Source organism: Haplochromis burtoni, unplaced genomic scaffold (genome assembly GCF_018398535.1).
Source record: "Haplochromis burtoni strain Fernald_Lab_line unplaced genomic scaffold, NCSU_Asbu1 Contig_98, whole genome shotgun sequence".
In the NCBI taxonomy this organism is placed as follows: Eukaryota; Metazoa; Chordata; class Actinopteri; order Cichliformes; family Cichlidae; genus Haplochromis; species Haplochromis burtoni.
Genome location: NW_024582459.1, coordinates 1,816,061 through 1,823,560, shown reverse-complemented (window position 1 = coordinate 1,823,560; position 7,500 = coordinate 1,816,061). Strand labels below are relative to the sequence as shown.

Below are 7,500 nucleotides of genomic sequence, written 5' to 3'. Positions count from 1 at the left end.
TGTTTTAATGACCCCTACATCTGCCTGTAGGCACTATGAGAGAAAACAGCTAGATAGATACATAGATAGATAGATAGATATGCACTGAAGGTCAACATCTGCAGTTCTGTCAGCAACGCAATGCACTCCTCACACTACATCAACAGACACACACACACAACCCACAACCTAGCACACACACACACACACACACACACACACACGTACGTTTACTTCAGTGTGTGAGTTCAACTGGAGGTTAGACCTTCAGGCTCCACAGCTCTACAAGAGAGAGAAACACGGAGAGAATTCATAGCAGCTGATTCAGCATGGAACTGACTGGTGTGATTATTGTAGACCAGAGGGGACAAACAAGAGGAAATCTTCCAGTTATATAGATAATTTCTAGAGGAACAAAATGAAAATTTAAGGCAGATGGTGGCACAAAGCAATTGGTACTTTAGTGGAATGAAGGAAAGGCAGAAAGAACTGAGAGACTGACAATAACTCTTTTACAACTTAAGCAACAGCTGAAGATGTTACTGTGTCTCCAGACTGTCTCTCGTACAAACACACACTCACAGGGCCCTGACCTTGTTGATGGCAGCTGTCGACAGCACTCTCCGTGCACAGTCCAGAACTACAAATTCCCCCTCAGTGTGTGCACACAATAATCCACAGAAGACATCTTTAAAATGATTCTCTATTTGAGAAGGCCTTATTTCTCTAAGTTTCCACATACTGCAGATTTTCTAGCTAGTTCATACTTTGCCAACTTCAAGTCAAGTAATTTTACCCAACGTGGGGCTTGAACACAATGAGGTTAAGAGCCTCATACTCTTAAACTCAGCCCACACATTCACAGCTAACGTGAATAGTGACACAGACTATGGTGGCATTTTTATCAAAACAAATTATTGACTGAATTATCATTTTTAAGCATGTTTCTATTATTATGTTTAGTGAACACAGCCAAAATTTCACCTTTGTCGCTTTCTTTCAAATCTGCATATTGCTCTGCTTTCTTCGTTTTGCTGCTCATGGTCTTTATGATGGGATTTATAGGTTACACAAATATACGTGACTGCTACATGGCTTGCATGCTTGCTTTGCACATTGTTGCATTTGTACGACATTTGTGTTTGACTCCTCCTTACTCCGATGTGCTAGCCCCTTGACGCGACCTGGACAGGTCACATAAAGTTTCTTCCAGGTCCAAAAAACCCAAATAACCCCCCCCCCCCCCAAAAAAAAAACAAAACAACACCTGGCACTGGAAAAGAAAAACATTTCAAATTATTGTGCTCAACTGTTACTGTTAATTGTTTTAGAATCAGAATTCCTGGTCAACAGAGTTCTCATGAGAGCGTAAAGTGGTTAAGGCGCGGTAGTATGCATAACGTGACCGGTGTCCGGTGTCCAAGGACTCACTCAGTGAACCTAGCAGTTATGGGAGCACATTACGATCCGCGCTTAGGTGTGAATGTCTGCATTGACTGTTATCCTATAGCACTAGACTTCCTCCTAGTTTCTAGCTCAGCAATGGCTTGATTGAAAAGAGAAGCAAGGACGTTTATAGAATTACTCCTGGACTGAAACACTCACGGAAGAATAAAAGATATAAATTTCTGTAGATGTGAACTCCGTGGTGCGAACATTTGGGGAGCGAAAATTTATGAAAAAGCTAAACATTGAAAATAAAAAAATAAAAGAGTCCGTTATCGATCTACAAGCCCGTAGCATGAGAGATAATCTTGTGTTTTCTGGTATTCCAGAAACTGCCGGAGAGGACGCAGAGGCAACGGTGAAAAACTTCATTAAAATCCACCTGAAGCTGCCGGAGGACACCGTAAAGAACATCGACTTCGATAGAGTACATCGCTTGGGGGGCGCGCGGTCGCGGACCGGGAGACCACGGCCTATTGTGGCCAAATTCAGTCAATTCAAACAGAAGGAACAGGTGAAGAGTCGCGGCAGAGAGCTGAAAGGAACGGACTTCAGCGTGAACGACCAGTTCCCCAAAGAGATCCTGGAACGACGCAAGGTCCTGTTCCCAGTTCGACGTAGCTTCATCCAGAAAGGCTCCCGTGCTGTCATCGCCGTGGACCGGCTCTACGTGGACGGACAGCTTTACCGCGACCCCGGCACCACACCGTGGTTATATTAACTGCACTCCAGATAAGAACCCGCTACACTCTTTTCTTATTCATTCACACTCTCTCCTTTAACATGAGTTTAAGCTAGTAATATCAATATGATGTCATAGCAGATATAACACCGTCACCCTCCGTCATTGCTTTAATTGGAATGTTTCCGTTTCGTTTCTTTTTTTTTGTTATCGCTCACAGTTCATGTGGTTTCTTTCTTTCTCTTGTCTTTCACTGCTGTGATCACCTACTCCCCCACTCACCTACAAACAACACCCTCTATTTCTCCATATTTTCACAACACGATCACGCAAACACATCAGCTCAACGGCAGCACATTCACAACAGCCTCACTGCACGCACAGACTTGCAGGACACATAAGCAAACCACGCTTGTTCATATTAGTGAATATTCACACACATAGTCAGACTTATGGAGCCTCTCACCACACTTCTTTTTCTCTTTCTATTTACAAACAAGGGATGTTTCCATATTCTCTCCCTGTCTAAACGAAACACCCAGCATACATCATTAGACATACACGCACAATTAAGGGCATGCTGAGGTTTGTCACATGGAATGTAAATGGAGCTGGCACCAGAGGAAAGAGGTTAAAAATATTTAACCAGCTTAAAAAACTACAGGCAGATGTTGTTTTATTACAAGAAACTCACAAACCTGTCACAGGTTTAAACGAACTTAAAACACCTGAGTTTCCTAACGTGTTTGCAGCCGGTTATAATTCTAGACAACGGGGAGTAGCAATTTTAATACATAAAAATGTTAATTTTACAGTACTCGATACAGTTATAGATCCAGAGGGTAGATTTCTAATTATTAAACTATCAATATTGAACAAAAAACTATGTATTGTTAGTATATATGGTCCAAATGTTGATGAACCCTCATTCTTCCACGGTTTTTTTAGTGCACTCTCTGAACACCTTGATTGCACACTCATTCTTGGCGGTGACCTCAACCTTGGACTAAATGAAGAAATGGATAGGCTCAACACAACAGGAACTCAGCGCAATTGGCAGTCCACAAATATAATCAAACAGTATATGAACGACTTTGGTCTTTGCGATGCATGGCGCTCTCTTCACCCCACCAGTAAGGAATATACTTTTTTCTCGCATGTTCATCACTCTTACTCTCGTCTGGATTATTTTTTGGTCAGCAGCTCACTGCTGTGTGACATTTCAGACACTGAGATTCATCCTATAGCTGTCAGCGATCATGCTCCTGTATCTTTAACACTAATGCACAAGAATAATACTACGCCAAGTAAAAACTGGAGATTTAATATATCACTACTTAAAGATGAAGACTTTATTAAATACTTTAAAAAGGAATGGACTTCATATTTAGACTTTAATGACACTCCCGGAATATCTGCTTCTGTTCTATGGGAAGCAGGGAAAGCTGTGATGAGAGGTAAAATAATTTCTTTCTCATCACACAAAAAGAAAGAAGAAAACAAAAATATTCAGGAATTAGAAAAAAACATCAAATCACTAGAAGAAGCCTACGCGTGCAACCAAGATCAGGAAACATTGAACAAAATATGCAAAACAAAACTAGAATTAAATGAAACTATTAATAAAAAAACACAATTCCTTATACAAAGACTTCGCTTGCAGAATTTTGAACACAGTAACAAATCAGGTCGATTTCTAGCTAACCAGCTAAAAATAAATAAAGAAAAAACAACTATATGTGCTGCTAAAGATTTATCGGGGAACACAATATATGATCCTGGAAGAATAAACAACATTTTTAGGGATTTCTATGAAACTTTATACTCACCACAAATAAACCCATCTAAAAATGAAATTGATCTGTTTCTTGACAACGTAACTCTTCCAAAATTACTAGACAGTCAAGCAATGGAACTGGATTCGCCACTGACGCCAAGTGAACTCCAGGAAGCCCTGATAAGTATGCCCAATAATAAGGCTCCAGGTCCAGACGGCTTCCCTGCAGAATTCTACAAAGAATTCTGGACAATTTTGGCACCAGTATTCCACGGAATGTTGCAGGAAATCGAGGAAAAGGGCAGACTACCACCAAATATGAATTCTGCCAACATTAGTCTCCTGCTAAAACCAGGCAAAGACCCTTTATTTCCCTCAAGCTATCGTCCAATTTCTCTTTTAAATGTAGACCTTAAAATAATCTGCAAAGCTCTCTCAAAGAGATTAGAGAAAATGACCCCCCTCTTAATTCATCCTGACCAAACTGGTTTCATAAAAGGTCGGCACTCCTCAACAAACACTCGTAGATTACTTAATTTAATAGACTACTCATACGATAAAAACATCGAAACCATAATATTATCTCTAGATGCAGAAAAAGCATTTGACAGAGTTAATTGGAAATTTTTATTCGCAACTTTACACAAATTTGGTTTTGGAAACTCTTTCATAAACTGGATAAGAATATTATACAATTCCCCAACAGCTCGTATCAGAACAAATGACCAGACATCCTCCAGCTTCTGTCTCCTGAGGGGCACCAGACAGGGATGCCCACTCTCCCCTTCACTTTTTGCAATTTTTATCGAACCTCTAGCAGCAGCATTTAGACAGGCTACAACAATTAAGGGCATAAAATGTAAGAACATAGAACATAAAATCAGTCTCTATGCGGATGATGTGTTGCTTTTTCTGCAAAACACACAAACCAACCTCTCTGAGGTAATTACTTTAATAAACTGGTTTTCAAGAGTTTCAGATTATTCAATTAACTGGCCAAAATCTACAGTTCTCCCCATTAACTGCTCCTTCCATAATTCTTCCTCTGCCCCACTGCAATCCGGAAATATTAAATATTTAGGTATTAATGTCTCTCCTAAGCTTTCAGACTTAACTAAATTAAACCACATCCCACTTCTAAAGAAAGTAGAAGGCGATCTGACTAGATGGAAATCTTTACCCATATCACTCATGGGAAGGGTCGCCACTATAAAAATGATGATCTTGCCAAAAATAAATTACTTATTTTTGATGATCCCTAACAAACCATCACAAGATTGGTTCAGATCTCTGGATTCATATATTTCCAAATTCCTTTGGAAAGATAAACCCCCGCGTATTAGCTTAAAAACGCTACAAAGAACCAAGGATAGAGGAGGATTAGATCTGCCTAATTTTCACCAATACTTCTTAGCCAACAGGCTTCAGTTCATCTCAGAATGGTTAAAACATACCTTCTTAGTTGAGCCCTGGCTAGATGTTGAACAGGCACTATGCAAGGATCTAGAGATTTCAGACCTACCATTTATTAGCTCAAACATCAAAAGACATGAATGCTTTAAAAGTATCAACATCAGCTTTTCTCTAACAGCATGGTGGGAGTTTCTAAAAATAACGGAGTCTTCATTAATCCCATGCAAACGTACACCTATCTGGAATAACCCTGACATATTACATGCTACTTTAAAATCAGTATCTGGCCTCTGGGCTGGGGTCAGCATACACTCAGCTTTGCAATCAATCTGTGTTCATGGCTAGCTGTTAGCATCTGTTTGTGCAGATGTTGTTTTTTTGTGCAATAAAAAAAAAAAGTCTACATCTCCACTCCTCAAAAGTTTGAGACTGCTCCACCATTTACCTCCTCCCTGCACACAAACCAAAATCGATGATTATAGCAACTTCTCTGTATGTATTATTGTAGTGTCTACCTTAAAGCGCCTTGAGGTGAGTGTTGTTGTGATTTAGTGCTGTATAAATAAACTGAATCAAACTGAACAGAATTTAATTGGATTAAAATTACTGTGATTTCATATGAATTTGTCATGAATACTGAGTATCGCGAAGATGTTCCCTATAAAACCTTAAAAAATGTAGCACTGCTGGAAAATCAAATAGATAAAGATTTTTTAAAAATCCAAGTATCGGCTCTGCTTATCACTTAGGCTTTGTTACCTTTAAAGTTCACAAGAATAAATAAGCTTTACATGTCATCAACTGAATACAAAGCAACAGAGCGGCAGACTTGTTGGATGCGTTTTTTTTTCCAATAAACAACATGTGTTAAAAAACTTCAGTGCCAAAAATACTGTCAGGAGCAGGATTTGAACCCACGCCTCCATTTGGAGACCATAAATCCCATGAGTGAGGAAGGACTGCATCCTTGAATCTGGCGCCTTAGACCACTCGGCCATCCTGACACCCACACTGCTGACGGCTCAGCAAAGTCACTGATGATTTAAAACTCAGAGACCCTTAATATGCTTCACAGTCTGTTATAATTAGTCACTGTAAGGAAAGTGACGTGTTTTAGCTTTTTTAGATCAGATCTTTCCATCTGATAGAAGAATGGATGGGGTGCCTGATGAATGCCTGGACAGATGGTCTCGTAAAAAGACAGATAGATGAAGGATGGATGGATAGATGGATGGAGGATGGAGAAGGGAGGGTGGTTAGGGGAGGGGGGGCAGGCGTGTTTGATCCTCCCAGTAGAAATAATCAGCAAAGCCCTGGAGCCCTAAATGTGTGTGCATATATGTGTGTGTGTGTCTGTATATGTGCGCTGTGGGGTTTTCTGGCCGCATGCCAAGACCAGCTCCTACCAAGAGATAGATCAAAGACTGCGCTCTCTCTTTCTTTCTGTCTCTATCTGTCTCTCCTGCTCATATTTCTCACAGTCGTTTCTTCCCCGTCCCTGCTCTGTGCCCTGAAAACACTCCTCTATTTTATACCAGAGGGTAGAAAATTACAACTTTTCCTCTGGAAAAAGAGAAAAAGAAAGTACAGCAATGAAAAGACCAAAGCAATAAAGTGCAATGTGAAGACAAAGAAAGAAAAGGGAAATCGCACAAAAATCCTCACTTTTTTCACCTGGTTTTGGAGTTGAGGTTATCAAAGGGTTAAAAGTTTGAACACATTAACACTGACTTCTTTTTTTTGTTTGTTTTAAGGTCTTAATTTCTGCTCTTCTAATTTCTTCTGCTCACACCTAACATCTGCACTACTCCAGAAATCTTTTGGAGACATAAGACAGAAACTTCTAGAAATGCTGCTGACCCAGTTTTGGTTTGAAAAAAACTCACAGATTGGGTTTTAGCCTTTGGGCACAAGCTGAGGCTGTTAGAAAGAAATTACGGGGACACCCTTGTAAACTCCCTGATTCGATCTTGGCAGCCACAAAAATTAAGGCAAGGCTCACACAGTGATGTCCTCCTATTTGTGTATGTACTCCTTTCCGATTCCCATGGCTTCTTCTGTTGAGGTTAAATCTAGCACAGGATTGCTTTGGAAAACGTTACACCCAACACTGTCCATTTTTCAGTAGTGTAGTAATACAGTGCATTGCCGTACTAAATTCAGTAATTACCTTACAGTTACAATTATGGCCTTACTTGAATTC

The 7,500-nt window shown here is 40.1% G+C and overlaps 1 protein-coding gene and 1 non-coding gene across 7 annotated transcripts in view; both read right to left on the bottom strand.

The window, feature by feature from the left end:
- The window catches only part of wnt5b (wingless-type MMTV integration site family, member 5b), a 97,333-nt gene that overhangs the window by 69,266 nt on the left and 20,567 nt on the right, over positions 1–7,500 (bottom strand). The window lies entirely within an intron of this gene.
- On the bottom strand, positions 6,191–6,301 carry trnal-caa. Its single transcript has 2 exons — positions 6,264–6,301; positions 6,191–6,236 (listed from the first exon to the last, which is right to left on the bottom strand). It is a non-coding gene; the product is annotated as a tRNA-Leu (tRNA).